Source organism: Mustelus asterias, chromosome 5 (genome assembly GCF_964213995.1).
Source record: "Mustelus asterias chromosome 5, sMusAst1.hap1.1, whole genome shotgun sequence".
NCBI lineage: Eukaryota > Metazoa > Chordata > Chondrichthyes > Carcharhiniformes > Triakidae > Mustelus > Mustelus asterias.
In genome coordinates, this window is record NC_135805.1 from 79,078,853 (window position 1) to 79,104,444 (window position 25,592).

Genomic DNA, 25,592 nt, shown 5'->3' on the forward strand with positions numbered 1-25,592 from the left:
GGTGGAAGAAGGTGGTAGTTGATGTGGTCTGGTTGGGCCTTCATTCAAAGTAGAAGTGGAAAGCTCTCCAACTGTCCTAATGGGGTTGGAGGTATGGGATTGACATCCATGGTGAAAAAGAAATGGACATGTAAGGAGAAGAATTCCAAATAAGTGAGTGAAGATTTTTAAATCATTTTTAAACCATTAGACATTAAGACACAAGAGTTAAATAACTTTAAAACAGACTTACAAGCAAATAAGAAAGCAGTTTACACACATATAAAATGCATAATAGATTTAAACAAGTGATTATGATTTAAAAACACATATGCTGATATTTTGAATGTATTAATGTATTTTTAAGAATCATTATTCACTTCAGCCAAAGGCAGATTGCTGCAAAGCATCCTGGTAAAGGGCATTAGGACAAAGCCATATTCTGAGGGAATATTTAAACCTTGGAAATCTACAAGTTGTTAATGAGCAGAGTTCCAAATGGTAAGAACATTCAGAACACTTAATCAAATTTCATGAATTGGGTTTATTCACTGTCCAGATAAGATGCAACAAATGATCGAATTTATCGGTTTGATATTTTCCTCTTGGGACCAGTGGCATTTAAGAATAGACTGAAAATGATTTTGGAGGACTCTGGTATACTTCCTTCTTAGGCTATTAGCCAATATTCACTGACACCCACAGCTACCTTGACTATACTCCCTCACACACCGCTTCCAAGAGCGCATGGCATCCATGGAATCATGTGTTAGTCTGACTTGACAGTGACCTGGAAGGAAATTTGTGGGAATGTTAATTTTAACCTTAGTGGCCAGGCATCTGGTTACTGAGAGATACTGGATGTTGAGTTAGCCAAAATTGGAAGATACGTCCGGATTTTATAGACAAATGAAATACCATTATGCCAGAGGATAAGATGCAATTGGCTAAAGTATATGACAGGTATTATTGTTGATTTATGCATATTGAAGATGATTGATTTAAAGCTAATGAAAGGCAGGAATAATTGATAAGAAAATCTATAATTGATCTGTTTTGAATTATATACTTTAGAATTCATTGGAGAGGTCTAGCTGCTCCATCCCGACCCTTGGGTGGTTTCTCCTAGCGGCTGCTGGTCAAAATAAAGGTTACGTCTTTAAACTGAGACACTGGCTTGTGAGTCTTGTATTGTCTGAATTTCTGTCGGTACCCGGCCGTCTTGAAATCCCCACCAACAGCTTAGGGCCTGGAAAATTGTTATGTTGTAGTTGTTCGGGCATCATCAACAGATTTTGGAACAAAAGGTATTCATTGATAAGAGAAACTTTGTACAGGAGGGTTGGAGCTCTGGCTGCCCTGGAGCAGTGCTCCAGTCGTCACATGCTTACAACATGGCTTCTGCCTAAGAGAGGACTCCACCCTTTGGTGTGATCACTCACTGTCAGTTCCCCATTGGTTCCTCAAGTCAAGTGACTCCCTTCTGCTGTACTGTCTTAAAGAGACAGACCCCACAATCACTATAGAAATGGAACCTGTTAAAATGATGGAGCGCTTGAAAGAATTTCAGGTATAAATAGGAAGAGACAGGAAAAGGGAGAAAAAATAGATAGCAGATAGGAAGATCATCAGTTTAGTGGACAGGAAAATGCCTAAATGAAGAGCTTGCCAGCACAGACCTGGTTGTGGATTTTGAGAACAAGGTTGAAGTGGGTTTTTTGGAGATGGGGAACTCGGAGGTTGGATACATGAAGGGAAGGTCGCCAGAGGAGATGAGCTCATGACAGTGCTGAAAACAATCATTTGATGTTTTGTGGTGCGATCATAGTTCGGAGAGTTTGCAGCAAGTGATGAGTTGACTTTCAGACTCTGCTAGGTAGAGGTTGATACATCAGACAGAAACAGCAGCACCATTATCAGCAGGTTTGATGACAATGATCATATTGTCACATTTGGTGATGATTTTACTAAGGCAGCACGCTAACTTGGTAAACCAAAGCAGATGTCTTCAGTTGAAGGTCCACCAAGTGCCTCATTTATGAGCCATAGTTAAAAGAGACATCTAAATGACATTTCAAATCAAATTGTTGTCTGAAAAGAACCACATTAAACGTGTTGGTTAATTTTTACCAACTCACAGCTAATCACAGGCCACTTTTAAGATGGAATAAAATATACTTCCCACAATGATATATATTTGATATATTCCGTCCACACTCACCTGTTGTAAGGGTGATGTCAATAATATTAAATGTGCCATTTTCAAAAGGTACTTGAATGGGATACAATAAACTTTCCAGATGTAATTTCAAGTCACTCTCAGAAATTCCAGTTTGAGTTAGTGCAATATCCACTGTATATTCACGCTGTTGATTGACTGTAACATTAAACAAATGAAATTGGTAACATCCATGAAGTCTGATCTGGTGCTCATGTTTAAACAGAGGATAAAACAGATACTGGCAACTATAGACTGATTAGTCTTATTTCTATTTCCTGTTAATTAATGGAATAAATAAAGAATTAGTTCAATGCCAAAATAATAAATAGTAATATTTCACAGCTAAACAGTTAAATCTGGTTAATATTTACTATCACCAAAAACAAAGGTGGGGGAACGATCTTACCATCGTGCCCCGCCGGCCGATGGGCAGGGCGAGCTAATAAGACCGCGAGAGAGTCGAGAAATCAGGTTAGCGCCTGATTTCTCACCTCTCGCGATCTAACTGGCACCGGATATCCAGCGCAATCAGCCTCATGCCCATTTCCGGCTTGAGGCTGAATTTCAATGTTACACTTGCTTGTGTAGCCTTGCCGGGGGAGGTTCTCTCCGGCGAGGATCACAGCTGGTCCCCATCAACAGGGACCAGACATGATTGCCTCGCCGGTAGAACCGGAGGCCATTGTGTCCCCCATCTCCTGGAGGATGGATGAAAGGGGGCGTGCCTGGCACCCTGACAGTGCCAAGAGGGCAGGGCCTGAGGGGCTGGGCCTACTGGGGGCAGGGCCAGACCAGCGGCAGGCCAATCGAGGGGGTGTTCGCTGCTACGCTGCATAGCATTCGGTGGGGGGGGTTGATGGTGGCTGGCAATCAGTCTGGCCGGGTTGGGGTGGTGCAGGGAACAATTGGTCCGACAGGAGGGCTGCTGGGGGCAATTGTTCCAGCCAGGGCAGGGATCACAAATGGTTGCAGGGACCCGCAGTAGTTGTGGGAGGTGCAGGGTTTAGGCCACAGAGGCCAGCTACAGCATCAGAGTATGTGTGTCAGGTCTCTGCTGCTCTCAGAGCAGAGACATGCACATGCACAATGGCGCCCTCTATCAGTCAGCTTTTGGACACAAAGCCAATTTAAATATTTATGAGTCCCAGATGCTATTGTCCAGGCTCACTTGTGTTTAGTCCCTTGCTGGCTGAGGTCCTCACCAGCAAGAATCACAGATGGTGCCCACCAACAGGGACCAGACATGATGGCCTCGCCAGTGGGACCGGAGGCCATTGAAGCCTCTCGGGTACTCTGGGGCAGGGCCTTACTCCAAAACACGACACCATACCCTCTTAAAACTATATTGTATTTCTCATACTTAATAATCCAACCCCTCAAAACCAACTCTGTTTTTCGGACACTATGCATCTGCTGCTCTCGTCCGTCTTAGTGGGTTTTTGGAAGGTTCTGTCAAAGAAGCCTTGGTGAGTCACTGCAGTGCTTCTTATAGATTGTACACACTGCTGTCACTGGTGAAAAACTGCTTGTTGTCACTGATGATAACAGCAGATACCCAATCTTGGAAATAGTTACATTTATTTACTATTGCCTTTACTCAAAAGATTGGTCTGCATTTCATTGTCCTTTAGGCCTCCTACGCAAATGTCGCTAAGGCTGACCTCTGAGTTTGTACTGTATCCACAGTGGTAAGAGAGTTTCTTTAACTCAAGACTATAATTCACTGCAGTCTCACTGGGGGCAGGGCCAGACCAGCGGCAGGCCAATCGAGGGGGGGTTCATGACAATTGTTTCCTTTGATGGAATGCAACTCTTATTGCAATTTCATTCTTCGTCATGACATAACAGGAGTCCAGAATCTCACGTATTTCAATGTATTTCATTGTACTGGCATCTCTCAGGTAATGACTTTGGGCCCCATCCAGGTGAGACAGGCTTATAATGTTTATATTGAAATATAAATTTTAAAAATATATATATTTAATGCCTATAATATTTAATTCCAGCCAAAGGCAAAATCTTCATACATAATTACACCAGCCCTCCTTTTTAGATTTTAGTTCACACATTTTTCCTAAATATGCCTTTTGTGCTATTTTTTTCTTTCAATTGCGAATTGTGCTGACTTACTAAATTATCCATGAACATTATTTTGTAGCAATCTTCCAAAGTATGTCACAATGTTCTTGAGTTCTTAATTACTGTAGGGGACGCTATAATTAGGGGGATTAATAGCATCCTTTGTAAACCGGATCGTGAGTACCGCTTGGTATGTTGCCTGTCCGGTGCCAGGGTGAGGGACATCTCTGACCGGATTGAAAGAATATTGGAGTGGGAGGAGGAGGATCCAGTTGTTGTAGTCCACGTTGAGACAAACAATATAGGCAAGACTAGGAAAGAGGACCTGTTTGGGTATTATCGGGCTCTAGGAGCTAAATTAAAGAGCAGGTCCTCAAGGGTTATAATCTCTGGATTACTACCCGAGCCACATGCAAATTGGCATAGGGATCAGAAAATTAGAGACATGAACACGTAGCTAAAGGAGTGGTGCAGGAAAGAGGTGTTCCATTTCATTGGGCATTGGCATCAGTATTGGAACAGGAGGGATCTGTTCTGTTGGGACGGTCTTCACCTGAACCGATCTGGGACCAGTTGTTCCAGCAGAAAGGATAAATTGATTGGTCTCAAGGACTTTAAACTAGCAAGTGGGTGGGAAGGGAAGGCGGGAACTATAATGGTTAATAGGCAGCAAAGCAGCAGGTTAGCATGTGGGGAGAAGGTTTCAACTACATGGAAAATTACAAAATAAGTTAAAAGGAAGGAGGACTCAGGAGATGTTGTTAATGGAGTTGTTAGGATTCAAAAAGAAGATTTAAAAACTAGCATAAGGGCATTTTACCTAAATGCTTGTAGCATTTGAAACAAGGTAAATGAGTTGATGGCACAAATCATCTCAAATGAGTATGATTTAGAGGCCATTACAGAGACGTGGTTGCAGGGTGGGCATGACTGAGAGTTAAATAGCCAGGGGTGTCAGACTAGTCGGAAGGACAGACAGGAAGGTAAGGGAGGTGGTGTAGCTCTGATATTTAAGGATGACATCAGGGCAGTAGTGAGCGATGATATAGGTTTAATTGAGAAAAAGGTAGAATCCATTTGAGTGGAAATTATAAATAGTAAGGAGAAAAAGTCACTGATAGGCGTAGTGAGTAATAAACAAGGAAATAACTGGTGCGTATAAAAATGGTACAGCAATTATCATGGGGGATTTTAATCTACATGTCAATTGGTCAAACCAGGTCAGTCAAGGCAGCCTTGAGGAGGAGTTCATAAAACGTATCCGCGATAGCTTCCTTGAACAGTACGTAATGGAACCTACGATGGAGCAAGCTATCCTAGATCTGGTCCTGTGTAATGAGACAGGAATAATTAATGATCTCACAGTTAGGGATCCTCTCGGAAGGAGCAATCAGAGTATGGTTGAATTTAAAATACAGATGGAGTGTGAGAAGGTAAAATCCAATACCAGTGTCTTTGCTTAAACAAAGGAGACTACAAAGGGATGAGGGAGGAGTTAGCGAAGGTAGACTGGGAGCAAAAACTTTATGGTGGGACAATTGAGGAACAATGGAGGACTTTCAAAGCAATTTTTCACAGTGCTCAACAAAAGTATATACCAGTAATAAGGAAGGACTGTAGAAAAATGGATAATCAGCCATGGATAATTAGGGAAATAAAGAAGGATATTAAATTGAACAAAAATGTATATTAAAATGGCCAAGGTTCGTGGGAAATTAGAGGATTGGGATATCTTTAAAGGTCAACAGAAAACCATGAAAAAAGCTCAAAAGAAAAGTAGGATAGATTATGAGAGGAAACTAGCTCAGAATATAAAAACAGATAGCAAAAGTTTCTACAAATATATAAAAAGCAAAAGGTTAGTTTAACTTCTCTAGTAGGGAAAATGCTAGAATCTATCATCAAGGAAGAAATAGCGAGACATCTGGTTATAAATTGTCCCATTGGGAAGACACAGCATGGGTTCATTTCTCAATGCCAGTGGCGATTCTCCCACCCCGCTGCGCTGCTTTTTTAGCGCAGCAGGCTGGGAGACTTGAGCGGTGGCCAATTTGCGCCATTCGCACTGGGCATCTGGGCCTGCGCGTGTCTCCCAGCTCTGGAAATCTGGTGCTGTCAGCTTCAAGCCTGAAATCGGCATGCAGTTGCATAATTTATGCAAATATTCATTTGCATACAATTTTAATATCATTAGTGGGTCTGGGACTGAAGTCTCCAGGCCCACTAGCCTCTCCCCCCCCACCAGGAGTATTTCACTCCAGCGGGTTTTACTATAGCTCCCCAATTGCAGGGAACTGGCGGCCCAACCCCGTAGAAGTGAAGGGAAGGCAATCGCCCCCCCACCCCCCCTCCCTCCCGAGGGTCGGGCACCAGAGGTGCCCCCTTGGCATTGGCATCTTGGCATTACCAGCCTGAGCCCCCTGGCACTGCCCAAGGGACAAATGGCCAATGCCCAGGGGGCACCTTGGCACTGCCCACTGGGCATGGGGCAGTGCCAAGGGGGCGGGGCTTAATGGGACCAGGGGCTAATATGGGGCAGGGCCTCAGGGGCGATCGGTGGGGGTGGGGGAATCCCGCTGCCACTCTACAGTCGGGATCGGTGGTGGAGGGAGGGAGGCCAGCGATCGGGGCTGGCCATCCAGGTGGTGGGGGGGGGCAATAGACTGGGAGGGGGTGGGATTGTGGGGGGGTGGGTTGAGACTGCCGGTTGGGGTGGGATGATCATGGGGAGGGGAGCGGGTTGCAGGAGATCAGGGCAGGCCTAGCCCAGATATGCCTGGGAGACCAGCAATCAGGCTGTAAAGGAGTCACATGGCTGGAAATGTGGGGTCGCAGGGCTGGTCAGCAATCGAGCTGGCCAGCAATCGGGAGACTGGCACTGCAGGGCCACTGCGCATGCGCCATTCTTGGCACTGACAGATCGCCGCATGCACAGTGGCTCACTCAGCCACTGCCGGCCTCTTCAGCGGGAATAGGCCCCACCCACAGATTTTTATCGAGATTCACACCTGGGCACTCTGCAGTGCACAGAGTGCCGGAGATTCATTTTGAAAATCTAGCTGAAAAAAACCAGCGAGATTTATTCCAGTTTACGCAAATTTGACACTTCGAATTTTTTTGGAAGAATCCCACCTGTCACCTTCACATTTAGGGACCCGACAGGAAGTCCTAAAATAGTAACATGTGCTAATCTCTTACCATCTTTTTTCAGTCTGTGGAGATGGATTTGATTATCACTGTCTTCTGTTGGGGAAGTGTCTTCTGCCTAAATTATAACACATTGAGGTTATTAGATTGCACAGTTCAGTGTAAAACATCTTGTAAATTCACCATTTTCTTTAGAAGCAACAGTGAAGACATGCTCATGTTAGAATGTTGCCTCAGTTTAGTTCATAGATCTAATTGCAGAGAGTTCATCCTATTCAATAATAACAAATGTGATTAATAAACTGAACAGAAATAGACTTCATAATTTCACTTTGTACATTATTTCAAACGATTAGACTTGCACCCTTGGCTGGCACCACCATTCTGGTGAAAATATCAGAAATGTTCATTTCTTCTTCTAATTTCCCATTTTCCTCTTTTCACAACCAGCACTCTCTGTATCATCTACCTGCGAGAGGGTGAACATTTGATAGGATAATGGACATTTGCAGAACTTTACACGAGTGATATCCAGCACATCATCTATATAGATGTATAAAAAATCTTTTAAAAAAGATATATAAAAACAGCTGTTCCTTCATATAACTCTATCATTAATTCTCCCAGACCCTATCAAAAATAATCGCATATCTTTTCCAATGGTTGAAGGGATTGGAAGGCATGTAAATGAATGAAAACTGGGTAGAACGCTTATAGAAATCTGCAGTGCCTGCACATTCATCAAGGAGCGTGACCACTTGAACGCATCTATATATCCATACTTGAAGAGAATTCTTGTACCTATCGCCCTGCTTTATTGTATCCAGTCATTTAGTGACATAATAGACTAATTAGCCCACAAGCACCAAAACAAATCCAAGCTTGTTGTGCAGGGACTTGCTGGCTTAACTGTACATGAAGCTGGCTCCTAACTGGCTGTCCCAGCATTAACCATCCAATTGAAGATGGTGAGTGGATTCCTGAGCTGGGAGAAGCAAAGAGTGAGGCCACAGCATTGGCTGACCAGCAGACCCACTGGGAGTGCTGGGTGCTGCTGAGGAAGATAGGTGAGTGTGAGGGCATCTTAAAATGGGGGTGCTTTATAACAAAAGGTATGTAATGGTAGTGGGGGAATTTAATCTTCATATAACTGGGATATTCCAATTAGCAAGGATGGTCTAGAAGATGGGTTTGTGGAAAGTTTTCATGACAGTTTGCTGAAGCTGGACATTGTGGGACTTACTAGAGATAAAACTATAATTGATCTAGTATTGTGTAACAAGGATGGGTTCATTAGTAATATCAGAGTGAAACATCCACTGGGAAATAGTGATCATAAAACAATTGAATTTCATATTGTTTGAAAATGAAATACTTCAAAGACAAATAAGAATTTTAAAATTAAACAAAGTTAATTACAGGGATATCATGGGAGAAGTGATTAAGATTGATAGGTTAAATAGACTAAAATATATGGTGGTAAATAAACAGTGGGAAACATTTAAAGAAATCATTCAAAATTTTCAACTAAAATACATTCTATTGAGAACAAAAGCTCAACAAGAAAGGGGCTCACTCAAGAGTTAAGGATTAGAAGAAGAAATTTATAAGGAGGTGAAGAATAGTGGGCAGTATCTTCTTCAAATTCTTCAAAGTGTCAGGTTCAGACAGAAACAGTGGTGTGAAGCTTTCCAGCTCCACTGACCAGTTTCCTCTCCCCTCTGGCAGGGCAGAAACTCTTAGAAGTGGGAAGGCCAGTTGCACAGAGATCTGGGCATCCTTTTTAAAGGGTGCTCTGATCAGAATAAAATTGAGGTCAACACTCCAGTGTACTACAAATGAGCTGCCACGTTGTTAGGGGTGCCATTTTTCGGTTGGGTAGGATCCCATGGTATTCTTTAATGAAGTGTAGATGAGATCCAATATTGATCCCTCAGCTAGCATCACTAAAACGAATGATGGGTGGGATTTTCTGGTCTCACCATGGCAATTTCCCATTGACTGTACCCAGTAAATTGTCAATCTTTTCTGGCTTCCACAACTGTTCTTTTACATTACACACAACCATATCTGTTATGAACTCAAACTCTGCTGCAGAGTCTCATCCATCAGGAATACATAGTGAGCAATCTTACCATCGCACCCTGCTGGCCGTTAGGCGGGGCGAGCCAGTAAGATCGCAAAAGAGCCGAGAAATCAACTTCGCGCCTGATTTCTGCCCTCTCGCGATCTTACCGGCACCGGTTTTCCGACAAGGTCAGCCTCGCTCCCATTTCTAGCGCGAGGCTGAATAAATTATTTAAATGTATTAGTGAGCTCGGGACATTATTCTTCGGGCTCACTTGCCCTTGTGACCTCGTCAGTGGAAGTTATGTCCAGCGAGAATCACAGCTTGTCCTCAGTAACGGGGACGAGAAACGATGGCTTAGTCGGTAGAACAGGAGGCCACTGAGGCCCTTCCGTGAGGTTGTTGGCAAGGAGCAGGTGCTCCTTGGGCAATTCCAGCCTGGCACCTTGGCACTCCACCAGGCATTGGGCAATGACAAGGTGGCAGGGTTTGAGAGGGAGGAGCTTACTAGGGGGTGGGGCATGACCAGGGCGGGCCAATTGTTGGGGGGAGGGAGAGGGACTCACTGCCGCTCTATATTAGAGATTGGTGGGGGGAGGGAGGGGAGATCGATCCAAACGGAGTGGGTTGCAAGGGTCGATCTGTGGGAGGACGGGGGGGGGGGGGGGGGGGGGATCACGATATTCCACAAGGCCCTGCGGTAGTACAGCAGGGGTGCGGTGTTTTAGGCCACGGAGGCCGGCTTTATACAGCAGAGGCTGAGTGACAGGTCTCTCTGCCCTCAGAGCAGAGAAACCTGCATATGCGCAATGGAGCCCTCTGCTGCTCTCAGTCAGTGTTTGGGTGATTTAAACCCTGCCCCCTCTCCCTACAAGTGAGAAACGGATTTTATGGTACTTTTTTGCTCTAAGTGCAGAAGATCGCAGATTTGGATTCGCCCAAAAGTCCGATCAGAAACTCTCCTGTTTTCACTTAGAATTTTTTTCATAAGTTCACCCCATTTGTGTCCAATCTGAAGAGACAGAAAATCCTATCAGGCTTACAGACGGGTAAAACTCTACTTTAGAAGTTCATTCCATTTACAATCCAAGTGTACATTAAAATTGAGTTCCTTTTTGTAACTCCAAATTATGCGGATGAAATTATACTGCATTATTTGTAAAAAAAATGTAAATCAGCATGAAGGCACCGGGGCTGAAGGCTTGTGTCATGGGAGGGGACTGGTATTATCCCAATGTGGCAGGAGGGTGATGAGGACTTGCAATGAGGACAGTGCACAGATCCTCAAAGAGTGATTGTTATTGCCCTGCCACCCCCTGGCATTGGCACTTGTAGTTGCCCACAAAGGTCTGCACCATGGAGTGCATGTCCTGCAGCAGAGCAGTACAGAAGTCTTACACCAAGGGCTCCGCTGCGGCTGCCACCCTTGCTGTGTTGACCTGGTTGCCTCAGATGCCAACATCCTTTCCTCAGCCTGAAGGCGGTAGGACTCAGCGCTTCTGCCTTTAGATCTGTGCAGTGTAGTTGACATCGCTCCTGACATTCTAAGCTTTGCCTTTGGAGCCACGATGATTTATGCACTCAGATACCTCCCCTGTCAAAGTAGGTGATGACCATGGAGAATTTTTTTTTTTCCAAAGTGCCTAACAGTTTGTGAAAACCCGCCGTCATCACCTACGGGCTAAAGACCACTTTTCCCAGCTACCAATGGCCTTTGCCAAGTACAAGAAAATTCCACCTTCTGGCTTTCTAACCGCATAGAGAATTTAGGGAAAGATGATTGAAAAAGACACTGGCATACCACTGTGCATGTTAAACAATCACTGCTATCCCAATGCTTCCCTAATTTTGAGATTTTGCCTGTGCAAAGTGGAAAATACCATCAAATATCCAAAGTTGTGAAGTACGTATCACAATTCGTGATATCCAAGTAAAAGCAGAGTTGTGAAGCTGGAATTTCAGTTGTTCCACTTTCTGTTACACACAATTGATAGAAGATTGTTACTCACCGGATGAGGAGAATTTGAACTATGCAGCCGACCAACTTCAACTTCTGCACATTGAGAGACCAGCAACAGCAACAGGCAGTGTAATATAATCTTATGTCGAGCCATCATTACAAATGTCTAAAATCAGAGAAATAGTGATAAAACTGGAAAAATAAATATAAATACGTGATTAGAAAACAGCAGTATTTAGTCATAAAAAACAAATACAGCGGATGCTGGAAATCTGAAATATAAATAGACTCTGTTGGAAATGCTCAACAGGGTCGGTCTTACCAAAAGAATTACAAGTGCTGAATAAGCGTGAAAATGGGAGAGAATTGCGCCCATTTTTCAGCGAGCTTTCAGACATGATCTTATGAAACTTAATGCAAAAAAGGAGGCAAAATGTGATTCATGTTAGAGTGGGGAGTGGATGGAGTCCATGCTTGCCGGAAATATGGCTGCTCACAGCTAGAGGACGCTATTGTGCATGTGCTGATCTCTGTGTTCAGTGTAAAGTGTACATAGAACAGAGAGATCTATTGCTCCCCCAGCAATCCCCCAACACCTCACTCCTGATATCAGGCCCGCTGATCGCAGGCCTCCCCAACAGTTGTGCGCCCACCCCACCGGATATCACCCTGAAACCCCTTCCCCCCTCATATTACATGATACCTCCCTCCCCACCAGCCAGTCACCTCGTCCAATCACAGGATATCACCCTGATACCCATACCCTGGCGATCTCTGATTACAGACTGTGCAGCGCTCCCGCCATTCATCTCCCCTTAGGCCCCATCCCATTAGGGTCCAAACCCTCTCCTTAGGCCTTGCCCTCTGAAACTGCAAGGGGTGCACAGATAAGTACAGTCTCTGTGGTGAGAGGGACATAGCCCTTGGCCATACCTGGGTCCTGCTCCCTGACACTGTCATTAGTAAATTGGCAATGTGTATTGACACTGCCCTCTGGACCCCAGGCACAACTTGCTGGCAATGCCCCCTGGAGGGGCAGTGTCAGGAGGGGCAGTACCCAGGGACAGTGACAAGGGGTAGCGCCAGAGACAGTGCAAGAGGCCACCCCACTTGTGCGCTCCATTGAGGGTGGTTCCTCTTGTATGTGTTCGGGTGCTTTTGGCGTGTCCATGTTGGGAGGGGATCACTGGGTATGTGGGATTGAGTTATTTGTTCCTTATCAGAGATTGAGGCTCCCTTTTAAAATGTGGCCCCGATCCTGCTTTCCTGGCTTTGCCTTTGGTTAATTGGAGGCAAATGGAGGCCTAACCAGAATCTGCCGCCCGTGCCCAATTCTCCGCAAAACAAACCAGAAAATCTGCCAGTACAAAACATGTTTAGAACAATTTGGCATGCAGATTTCGGGACTCACCTGAACAATGCCTAGGGATGTCTCCGGAGTTCATGATGGAGGCAGCCTGCAAACCTGGATCCCGGAACACCACAGCAGTGGGTGAGGGGAGCATATGTAGGTGGATCTTCCAGATTTGGTTCATGCCCGTCGTTGGCGAGCGGAGAAGATCCAAAATCACAATCTCATCGGCGAGATCTGCGACTTCCAGATCTTGAGCCCCCGTCGGCATTCGCACAGACGGTGAGCGTGGGCTCAAGATTACCCCCTCTGTTTTTATTATTACAATATACATCTACTCAGTTAATATATTTTCAATGAAGTTATGATTCAAGGCCTCCGACCGTTTGCACTCCGTCTGCAGTGAGATTCAAAGTACAATTAACAGGAGTTTCACGTGTGATCGGAATGGGGGGGATGAGGTGTTGAAGTGATAGGGTGGGGGCAAGTTAGATGAAATTCTGAGTTATGTGCCCCATATTTCTCCTCCCCTCCAGATTGTAGCATTGGCCTGGATCTCCCCAACTCTGCAATTCCTTCGCTCTGTTTTAGTTTCTCTCCCTTTCTGCATTTTTAAAAACAAAAATTTAAGTGAAAAATAATTTCCTAAACTCAGCACAAGATGGTTGATCTTTGTGGTGCTTCTCAGAGTCAAAATTCTCTTCCAAAATCAGACCTCAAGAGAAGACTTCCTCTTCTGCCCCAGCATCACCTCACTCCAAAGAAGAATTGCAACACAATTCTGCCTCCACACTGCCATCTAGTGAGTCTCCACGTGCTAGAATCTCACAAATATGTTGTACTCAGCCTCAGCTGCCTAACAACAACCACATACTGCTACAAAATGCTGCAGAATGTGAAATAAATATAAAACAGAAAATGTTGGCAACACTCAGCAGCTCGGGCTGCTTCCCCCCTCCCACCCCACTTTCCTTTCTTCCTCCTGCATTCCTCGGGCTAAAATGTTAAATCTTGCAATTCTATTTCAGCTGCAAGACCATTGACCTCTCCACAAATGTCTCCAGGTGAATATTTGCATCATTTTCTGTTTTAGTTCAGATAGCACCTTTGTTAACCAGTGTATTTATGTGTGGCCGTCACTGAAATGGTGGATCTGCTTGAAAATGTTGATACATAAAAGAATAACATAGACACAATGAAAGAATGCCGATTACAACAGTTTTCACATTACGTGTTCTCAGGACGCACATCGTTATCATTTCAAATCATCTGGCATTTTCTCATGCATTTAACCTTTTATTGTTTGATTCAAGTCAGTTGTAAACCCACCATTAACATATGCACTCATAAGAGCACATTGCACATTATATTGAAGCAATCTCCTGATCCCACATTAGCTCCTGCTGTGAGAACATTTGTGTATTCTGAACAGCATTGAGGGGTAAGGGCAGTTTTGTTTTTGGAACATCATTTAAATCAATCTTGTTTATGTATAGTCTTTATTGAACACATTAGCAATATAAAACGTAACAACAATCTTGCAGGTACATTGGCACACCGAGATTTTCCGAGGGATAAGCTGATGTTGGCAGACACAAGCTTATTAGCTCATGGTAATTTCCCAGAAACTTCCAGATGGGGAAGGGATTGTCGGAGCAGATAGTAAATTAACCTGTGTCCATTCCTGGCTAAGAGTCTTTCTGTGATAAGAACATAAGAACATAAGAACTAAGAGCAGGAGTAGGCCATCTGGCCCCTCGAGCCTGCTCCACCATTCAATAAGATCATGGCTGATCTTTTTGTGGACTCAGCTCCACTTACCCGCCCACTCACCATAACCCTTAATTCCTTTACTGTTCAAAACTTTATCTATCCTAGTCTTAAAAACATCCAATGAGGTAGCCTCAACTGCTTCACTGGGCAGGGAATTCCACAGATTCACAACCCTTTGTGTGAAGATGTTCCTCCTCAACTCAGTCCTAAATCTGATTCCCCTTATTTTGAGGCTATGCCTCCTAGTTCTAGTTTCACTCGCCAGTGGAAACAACTTCCCTGCTTCTATTTTATCTATTCCCTTCATAACCTTATATGTTTCTATAAGATCTCCCTTCATTCTTCTGAATTCCAATGAGTATAGCCCTAGTCTACTCGGGCTCTTCTCATAAGCCAACCCTCTCAACTCCGGAATCAACCTAGTGAATCTCCTCTGCACCCCCTCCAGTGTCAGTATATCCTTTCTCAAGTAAGGAAACCAAACTGTACACAGTACTCCAGGTGTGGTCTCAGCAGCACCTTATGCAGCTGCAACATAATCTCGCTGTTTTTAAACTCCATCCCTCGAGCAATGAAGGACAAAATTCCATTTGCCTTCTTAATTACCTGCTGCACCTCAAACCAACTCCTTGAGATTCCTGCACAAGGACACCCAGATCCCTCTACTCAGCAGCATGCTGCAATTTTTTACCATTTAAATAATAGTCCATTTTGCTGTTATTCCTACCAAAATGGATGACCTCACATTTACCAACATTGTACTCCATCTGCCAGACCCTCGCCCACTCACTTAGATTCTCTATATCCCTTTGCAGACTTTCAACGTCCTCTGCACACTTTGCTCTTCCACCCATCTTAGTGTCATCTGCGAATTTTGACACACTACACTTGGTCCCCAACTCCAAATCATCTATGTAAATTGTAAACAATGATGGCATTACAGGGTGAAAATTCCCGCTGGCAAAATTTGGAATTAAGATGTAGAAACATCGAAACATAGAAAATAGGAGCCGGAGAAGGCCATTTGGCCATTCATCACAATCATGGCTGATCGTCCAACTCAATTGTCTAATCCTGCTTTCTCCCCATAACCTTTGATCCCATTCGCCCCAAGTGTTATATCTTAAACATGAAAAATATTAATGGCTACTTCATAACAGAACATCTCAAACATGGATTGGGTAGTTTTACTGAGCTAAAGTTAGTTAATAATATGGAAATACTTGAATGTGGGAAATGGTGATAACTGATGAACAAACTTACAGAGGCAAAATAGAATCAGTTATGGTAATTTAAGTATCATTATGTAACTGGGATGGATTGTCCTTCAAAAGGAATGAGAAATAGCAGCAGAGCTGAACTTCCACCTGCCTCAGACTCCATTGCTCAATGGGCCATTTATCTACATAGGGGTCCCATGCAAGTTGGGATCTGGAAGTATTCTTGCCATGAAATGCTGGAAGTGGTGCACTGGGATCACAGCCACACCAACGTGAGAGGCTGGAATGGAACAAAGGCAGATTTGGGCCCTAAAGACTGACAAGTATAGGTAAATTAAAGGTAAAAACAGTACTCATGAAATGGGAAACCCTCAGAGCCGTCACTGCTGTTTGATAGAGATCATTGCTGCCATCCTAAGAAACTATGTGGAGATGCCGGCGTTGGACTGAGGTGGGCACAATAAGAAGTCTCACAGCACCAGGTTAAAGTCCAACAAGTTTTGTTTGGTATCACGAGCTTTCTGAGCCCTGCTCCTTCATCAGATGAGTGGAAAGATGGATTCACAAACACAATATATATAGACAGAGACTCAATTGCAAGATAATGTGGGCGGCATGGTAGCACAGTGGTTAGCACTGCTGCTTCACAGCTCCAGGGACCTGGGTTCGATTCCCGGCTTAGGTCACTGTCTGTGTGGAGTTTGCACATTCTCCTCGTGTCTGCGTGGGTTTCCTCCGGGTGCTCCGGTTTCCTCCCACAGTCCAAAGATGTGCGGGTTAGGTTGATTGGCCATGATTAAATTGCCCCTTAGTGTCCTGACATGTGTAGGTTAGAGGGATTAGTGGGTAAAATATGTAGGGATATGGGGATAGGGCCTGGGTGGGATTGTGGTCGGTGCAGACTCGATGGGCCAAATGGCCTCTTTCTGTACTGTAGGGTTTCTATGATTTCTAACGGTTGGAATGCGAGTCTTTACAGGTAATCAGACAATATAGGTGCAGACAATGCGAGTGGAAAGAGGGATAATCACAGGTTAAAGAGGTGTGAAATGTCTCGAGCCAGGACAGTTAGCCAGACCAAAAGGTGGGAGTTATAGGTAGTGTGACATGAACCCAAGATCCCGGTTGAAGCCATCCTCATGTGTGTGGAACTTGGCATTCAGTTTCTGCTCGTCAATTCTGCATTGTCGTGTGTCTTGAAGGCTGCCTTGGAAAACGCTTACCCGAAGATCGGAGGCTGAATGCCCATGACTGCTGAAGTGTTCCCCGACAGGAAGGAAACTCTCCTGCCTGGTGATTGTTGCACGGCGTCTGTTCATCCGTTGAGATAGCATCTGCATGGTCTTGCTGATGTACCATGCCTCGAGACATCCTTTCCTGCAGTGTATCAGGTCGACAACATTGGCCGAGTCGCATGAGTATGTACTGTGTACCTGGTGGGTGGTGTTCTTACGTGTGATGGTAGTATTCATGTCGATGATCCAGCACATCGTTTCCGCACTGCATCAACCTCCTCAGAAGAGAACACAGGACCCGACCGACAGAGTACCCTTCGTCATCCAGTTCTTCCCTGGAGCAGAGAAACTACAACATCGTCTTTGGAGCCTTCAACATGTCATCGATGAAGACAAACTTCTCGCCAAAGCCATCCCCACACCCCACTACTTGCCTTCAAACAACCGTGCAATCTCAAACAGACCATTGTCCGCAGCAAACTACCCAGCCTTCAGGAGAACAGTGACCACAACACCACACAACCCTGCCACGGCAACCTCTGCAAGACGTGCCGGATCATCGACACGGATGTCACCATCACACATGAGAACACCATCCATCAGGTACACGGTACATACTCATGCAACTCGGCCAATGTTGTCTACCTCATACGCTGCAGGAAAGGATGTCCCGAGGCGTGGTACATTGGCCAGACCAACAACCAACAACCATGATTTACTGGACAGTGGATATAATTTTGAAACTATTCATGTTACTCTTTGAGGGCGGCATAGTGGCACAGTGGTTAGCACTGCTGCCTCACAGCGCCAGGGACCTGGGTTCGATTCCCAACTTGGGTCCCCGTGTCTGCATGGGTTTCCTCCGGGTGCTGCGGTTTCCTCCCATAGTCCAAAAATGTGCGGGTTAGGTGGATTGGCCATGCTAAATTGCCCCTTAGTGTCAGGGGGACTAGCAGGGTAAATGCGCGAGGTTATGGGGATAGGTCCTGGATAGGATTGCGATCGGTGCAGACTCGATGGGTCAAATGGCCTCCTTCTGCACTGTAGGATTCTATGATTTTATGTAAAATAATGTAAATTGAAAAATACTTTAGGTAAAAAGGAATAAAATAAAAATCATTTAAATATGCAAAACATTATATCATTTGGAAATAATTATTTAAGCTCAGACAATCCTGGTTGCGGCTATCACCAGTCATTTAAAAATAATAGGTGCAGACGGGATTCCCCTTTTTGGATCTTCAAGTTTCATAACATTGTCCATCAGCAAGTAGCCACACAGATGCTCCTCTCCACAATTCGGAAGCAGCTCATGCACTGCACAGTCACCATTACTGCAATCTTGTCATGAGAATAATGCAAATGCATAGGTAATGAATATGCCATTCATAATGTGGTAATGAATATCCTGCTTGGCAAAGTGCACCGATGATCACCCTAGGATCAAAGGACTGCCCAATAACCACGTTTGGGAACAGAATGCCTGCATGTGTGTTATTGGTCTAGAAAAGCTCAAAAAAGCATGGAAAGCCATAAGGAAGTAAGTTGACTTAAAGATAATGTGGAAATACTGGCTTCCAAAGACCGGCAACTGAGGACTTATAACAACAATCATTTAAGTATCCCGTCAACCTCTTACAGGCTTCCACTCTGCCCGCACTCCTGGAAGAACTCACACATTTCTGACATGTGACATACAGAATGAACAGGCTAACAGCACATAACTATTTACATAGGATCCAACACAGATTATGCTGTTGCAGCCTGTGCATAGCCCAGCATGTCTCCGCTCCCTCCCCCCTCCCTCCCCCCAAGTTTGTTGTTTGAAAAAGAGATGTAGACTAGTTTGTTATGTAGTGGTTTGGTCATATGCCCTGAGCCTGTGATTATGCTGGTTGACTGTGTTCAAGATGCTCTCAAGTTGATGTGCTCAGTGTGGATGACCTGGGGTATTCCTACTCTGTACCCAGTAGCTGTAGGGCTTGCTGTGTCTGTCTCTGGAGGAGCCACCATTTCCAGTGGTGTGGGGGCCTGTATTGTAGGCTGGATGTCTGGATACTGCAGCATCTGCTGGTGCTGGTTTTGTATGTAGTGGGCACCATCCTAGGCTATCACGTATCTGTTCAGCTGTGGGTCATGGCTGTGTACCACCACCAACTTGTCATGGTCATGTCTGGTCTGGTTGCTGACCGTGTGACCAGGTGTTGGCGGGCGGAGTTTATGGGCATTCCAATCATAGTACCTTTTACTTCTTAATTGGCATTCAATAAGGGGTATTAAGAGGGACAGTCAGAACTGTGGTCCTGATGTGCCTGAAGAACAGACACTGTGCTGACAAGGGCATACCCTGTCGTGGCATGTGTGGCTGGCTGCAGGATGCAGCATTGTAATCTGTGTGATCCTAGGCGTACTTCTCTAGTAGATGCTTGGTTGAGTGTACCAGCCATTCTGCCAGGCCATTGGACTGAGGGGGCTGCTCACGATACGCTCAAAGTCCCATCTATGTGCAAAGATCCTAAATTCAGTGGATATAAATTGGTGACTGTTGTCCATCATCAGCCTTTGAGGGATGCTGTGTGTGGCAAAGTGTTTCTTGAGCTTGATTATGACCGTGTTACTTTTCATGTTTGACAGATAATCGAGTCCAAACCGCCCAGAATACAAGTCAACTAACACCAAATGTTCTCTATCATTCCATTCAAAAATATCAGCCATTGTAAATGACCATGGGAGGTCCGGGACCTCATACAGGACAGTGGTTATTTGGCTTGATGCAGCTTGATTGCATTGCATGGAGCACACCTGCATACGTCTCTCTCCTTGTCAGCATACATGGAGGGCCAGCATAGGGATTCCTTTGACCTGTATCTGGTTGCTTCCAACCCGAGCCGCCCTTGGTGCAGTTGCCGAGTGTAGGACCACTGAAGAGAGGTAGGGATGATGAAACCCTGGTCACGCAGTATCAGTCCACCCTGAATGGTTAGTTCATCCCTAATGGCAAAGAATGTGTGGAATTTGTGGGCAAGTTCCCTTGAGAACTCAGGCCAACCCTTCATGATAATATTATCTGGCTTTAAACATAAATCTTTTTCCTGGTTCTTAATTAAGTATAACAAACTAAAGGACAGGAGTCAACTCAAATTCATTTAAGAAAACTTTTGTTTCTTTAACACTTTAGGTAATCAAACCTGTAAACTTACAACAGCTGCAAAACTTTAACTCTTAAACTTCAACTCTTAACATTAGCTCTTTAATGGAAACTTTAATTCTTCAACTGAAATCAGATACCCTATTCAGAATGAAGTGACCAAGTCCATTTCCAATATAGATTCATCCTTGTAGTTCTTCTCTGAAGATGTTCCTTCAGGGTGCACTTCCGATGGGTGGTCTCGAGTCATCGCTGGAGACAAAGGCTGAAACATCTCTCTTTATCCCCAAACTTTCCCAATCTTCCAGAATGTTCCCTGGCACTCAGCCAGTTATATTATCAGAAACCAATCACAATGTTCAATCACAGCAAATGGAGTTACTCGTAAACAATTCCCAAATGTTTATCCCAAACTGCGTATAATTTAAATTGCCTCACCATATATGGTAGCAATGAGTCTGACGTGTCAAGCACAGCCCAAACAACAATCCTTATTTGCTCTTCACAGGAAGTGTCAGGTCACAGATTGCAGGTCAGGTCATGACTCACTCCTAACCTACATCTCTGTTTAATTATCACTTGACCAAAATTCCCAACTTGCTTAATCCTCGTCGTCACAATTGCTCTTACAGCTAATATTACCATTTGTGTTGTTGCTGTAACCATTGTTGTAGTCAGCCCTCCGGTCACAATGATGTTGCAAAGTTGTCTGGATGTGATGTGGGCTTGTAAGGCATCTTTGAGTTCCTGGATTTTACAAGAGGAAAGCAACTATATTGTAACATTCCTATGCTCTTCTCATGATCTGCCTGGTCTCTAGTGGTTAGGAAGGCTCTGGAAACGGCATCAGCCAAGCATAGCTTCTTATCACATTTGTAGACAACACTGAGGTTGTAGAGTTGTAACTTGAGCATCATTTGTGCAAAATGATCAGTTTCAACAGTTGTAGGACAACCATATACGAAGTCATGAAATTTCTGACATGGGAAGACTAAAGCGAATAGTTCCTTTTTGATCTGTGCATAACAAATGTCAGTGTGGGCACTAGAAGCAAAGATTATTGGTCTGTCATTCTCGATACTGACTGTGCCAAGTCTGTGCTGGGAGTCAACTGCTGATCTGAGTATGGGTTCTGGAATGCCAAAACATTGTAGCACCGGTGAGGGTGAGAGTGTCTGTTTGAGTCTGTTGAAGAACATTGTGTGGTGTTCCTGTCAGCACCAGTCGACATCCTGACCTCACTGTAACAAGGATTGAACTTGGAAGGATCATTCATCATACAAAGGAAGCACTGTAAAATGTGCTCGTCCATGGAGACGGCCATCTGTTGTATAGCCGGTGCATTGTCTGTGTTGTTAGATACTCAGTGGTTTAGTTGCTCTGGCTAAACTCCAGTATTTTCTCTTTGTTCCCACTCCGAACCTTGGAGAAATGAGCGACTGCAATCTGGCTAATGTAATACAAATTACATTATTGCCTTGTATAGGAAGGCTGCTGTGGTTTAGCTATGGGAACCTCGAGGTACCAGCCAAAGCCTTAATAGCAATTATCAATCATGCAAGAAAGCAGATATTTTTGATGTGTCAGAAGATCTCAACAGGATGAGATAGCACTTCTTTGCTTTCAACATGAAGTATGAACAGGAAAGAAGGAAATGTTTGCTTTTGGCTCCTAACTTGTTTGACCAGACAGCAAACTACAACTGTGTTGCATTACCACGTGAACTTGCTCCTGAGATTACAGAATGGTTCCACTTGCCACATTTATTGCAGAAGACCAGATTTCTGAACTCGCCCGCAGTTGGAATTCACTGGTCCCGCTGCGGTGAATGGAGATTTGGCTGAGTGTCAGATTCTCCATTCACGCTGGCAGGGGCGTGAAAGTTGGAGAATTCCAGCTAGCACTTAACAAATGCCAAACATGCGGTTCTATTCTGAAGGTGAAGGCCACTGCAGTTAAGGCAGGATGTTTCTTGCACCACAAAAACTTCTGTTTCCCATCTTAACTCCTTGCTGCTTTTCTCAGACAGCTTGTTTAGCATGCAGATGCTGATGGATCTTTGCAATGACAAATCTTTCTCTCGCAGCAGCTGCTTGCAAATAAGATCACTGTGGAACTCACAGACTATGCAATCCCTGAGCAACCCATTGGTAAAGGTGCCAAATGCTTAGCCAAATGTTTTAAGGTTGCAGTAACTGTACTATAACTGTACTGATTTGTCAAATCTTTGGTTTGTAGGTTTGTTCCTTTTTATAGGAAAGACATTGAAAAACTGGAAAGAGTGCAAAGAAGATTTACGAGGATGTACTGGAGTACTGTGTGCAGTTCTGGTCGCCACATTATAGGAAGGATGTGAATGCACTGGAGGGGGTGCAGAGGAGATTCACCAGGATGTTGCCTGGGATGGAACATTTATGTTATAAGGAGACATTAGGTAGGCTTCTGTTGTTTTCTCTGGAGCAGAGAAGACTGAGGGGTGACCTGATTGAGGTGTTCAAGATTATGAGGGACTTGGACAGGGTGGATAGGGAGCAGCTGTTCCCCTTAGTTGAAGGGTCAGTTACGAGGGGACTCAGGTTAAAAGTGAGGGGTGGGAGGTTTAAGGGCGATTTGAGGAAAAACCTTTTTACTCAGAGGGCGGTGACGGTCTGGGATGCACTGTCTGGGAGGGTGGTGGAGGCGGGATGCCTCACATCCTTTAAAAAGTAACTGGATGAGTACTTCGCACGTCATAACATTCAAGGCTATGGGCCAAGTGCTGGCAAGTGGGATAGGGTAGGCAGGTCAGGGCCTTTCATGCATCGGTGCAGACTCGATGGGCCGAAGGGTCTCTTCTGCATTGTAGGATTTTGTGATTCTGTGATTCTGAAGATGTTGCCAGGACTAGTGGGCCTGAGTTATAGGGAGAGGTTGGCCAGGCTAGGACTTTATTCCTTGGAACGTAAGACTTATTCAAGTATATAAAATCATGAGGGGCAGAGATAAGATGAGCGCACATAAGCTGGAATTTTACAACCCCGCTCACCATGGAAATCGGAGTGAGCGAGGGGCAGACAACGGGAAGGTCCAATGACCTTGGGTGGGATTATACGGTTTCGGGACGAGTGAGGCTGTAAAATTCCGCCCAATGTCTTTTTCCCAGCGAAGGGGAATTGAAAATTAGAGGGCATAGGTTTAAGGTGAGAGGGGAAAGATTTAAAAGGGATCTGAGGAGCAACTTCTTCACACAGAGAGTCGTATGTATATGGAATGAGCTGCCAGAGAAAGTGGTTGAGACACGTACAACAGCAGCATTTAAAAAACATTTGGATAAGTACATGGATGGGAAAGGATTAGAGGGATATTGGCCAAATGTGGGCAATTGGGATTAGCTGGGAGGGCACCATGGTCGGCATGGTTGCACCCAAGGGCCTGTTTCCGTGCTGTTATAGGCTTGGACTGACAAGTAGCAAGTAACATTCACGACACTCAAGTGCCAGGCAATGACCATCTGCAACAAGGGGGAACGTAAACATTGCTTCTTGACATATTCATTTACACTACTGTCACTGATTATCCCTATACAATCATCTTGGGAGTTAGCATTGACCAGAAACCCAACTAGATTAGCCATATAAATATGACTAACTAAACAAAAAAAATGCCTTCTGCCCTTATTGGTCCCTATCCCTCAATTCTCTCCCTATTCATGTACCCATCCAGATGCCTCTTAAATGTTGTGTAAGTATTATTTTAAGTATTAAGTACATTTTTTAAAATACTGTGGCTACAAGAGCAGGTCAGCAGCTAGGATTCCTGTGGCACGAAACTCACCTCCTGACTCCCCAAAGCCTGTCCACTGATGCACCATCAATCGAGCAAAGACTAGTTTGTATGTAAGAACAAATAGGCTTTTATTAGCAAAAGACTTGGAGCACACCCATGCCGATGAACTGGTCTAGACTGAGGCAGTGGGGTGGGGAGCAGTCGCCTTTATACCTGGACCGGGGGGGGGGGGGGGGGGGGAAGGAGTCTCGGGTAGGGCCAGCAGGGATGTGTCCAGGCATGTCACACATACAGGTAATAAGCTAACAGTGGTTTACCACATCCACCATCTGCAAAGCACAAGGCTGGACGTGTGAAGGAATATTCTCCACTTGCCTGGATCAGTACAGCTTGAACAGCAATCAAGAAGGTCAACACTATCCAGAACAAAGCAATTGGTTTGATTGGCATCCACAAACATTCACTTCCTCTACCACCAACACACAGTGTCAGTGTGTACCTTCTACAAGAGGCACTGCAGCAACTCATTAAAGTTCCTTAGACAGCAACTTCCAAACCCATGACCACAACAAACTAGAAGAAAAAGAGCAGCAGAACCATGGGAACATCAGCAACTGGAACTTACCTAGCAAGCTACTCATCACCCTGGCTTGAAAACGTATCGCCATTCCTTCAATACCCTGGAATGTTTTCCCGAACATAATTGTGGACCTAACTACACCACATGGACTACAGCAGTTCAAGAAGACAGCTCACCACCACCTTCCCAAGGACAATTACAATAAGAAGTCTCACAACATCAGGTTAAAGTCCAACAGGCTTATTTGGTAACACAAGTTTCGGAGCGCTGCTCCTTCATCAGGTGAGTGGACTCTAACCTGGACTTTAACCTGGTGTTAACTTGGACTTTAACCTGGTGTTGTGAGATTCTTACTGTGCCTACCCCAGCCCAACGCCGGCATCTCCACATCAACGGCAATTAGGAATGGGTAATAAATGCTGGCCTAGCCAGTGATGCCTACATTCCACAAATGAATAAAACATTCAAAAGGAGAGGTGCACAAGAAATTTTCATAGGGTAAAATTTGCCAGCTCTTCCTGCCAGCAAGATCTTCCCATGCCGTCAAAGTTGATCCCTGCCGTGGGGTTCCCTGTGGTGGGATGGACACGGCATTGCAAATTCTCATTGATTTCAGCAGAACTGCAAGATCCCTTCAACAGCCAATGGTGAGCCACCTTCGAGTCATGGGAAAACCCGCCTCGGGTGTGGGGAAGGCTGCAAAATTGCAGCCTATAGTTTCTTCAATCCACAGCAGCCTTATTTCATTTTTCTTCTGTGATTGACGAGGCCTCTCTATGCATTTTCCTTCATTCTTGTTTATTTTCCAAGAGTAAAATTATGAAACTAGTTCCTTTTAGAATGTCTTAAATTAACAATGATTAACCAAAAAGGTTAAGGATAGTATCAAACTGAAAGAAGAAATGTACAATGTGTGGGGGAACTTTTTCACGCAAAGAGTGGGGGAGTGCCTGCAATGCGCTGCTGGAGGAGGTGGTGGAAGCAGGCATATTAGTAACATTTAAGAGGCATCTGGATGGGTACATGAATAGGAAGGGAATTGAGGGATACGGACCAATAAGGGCAG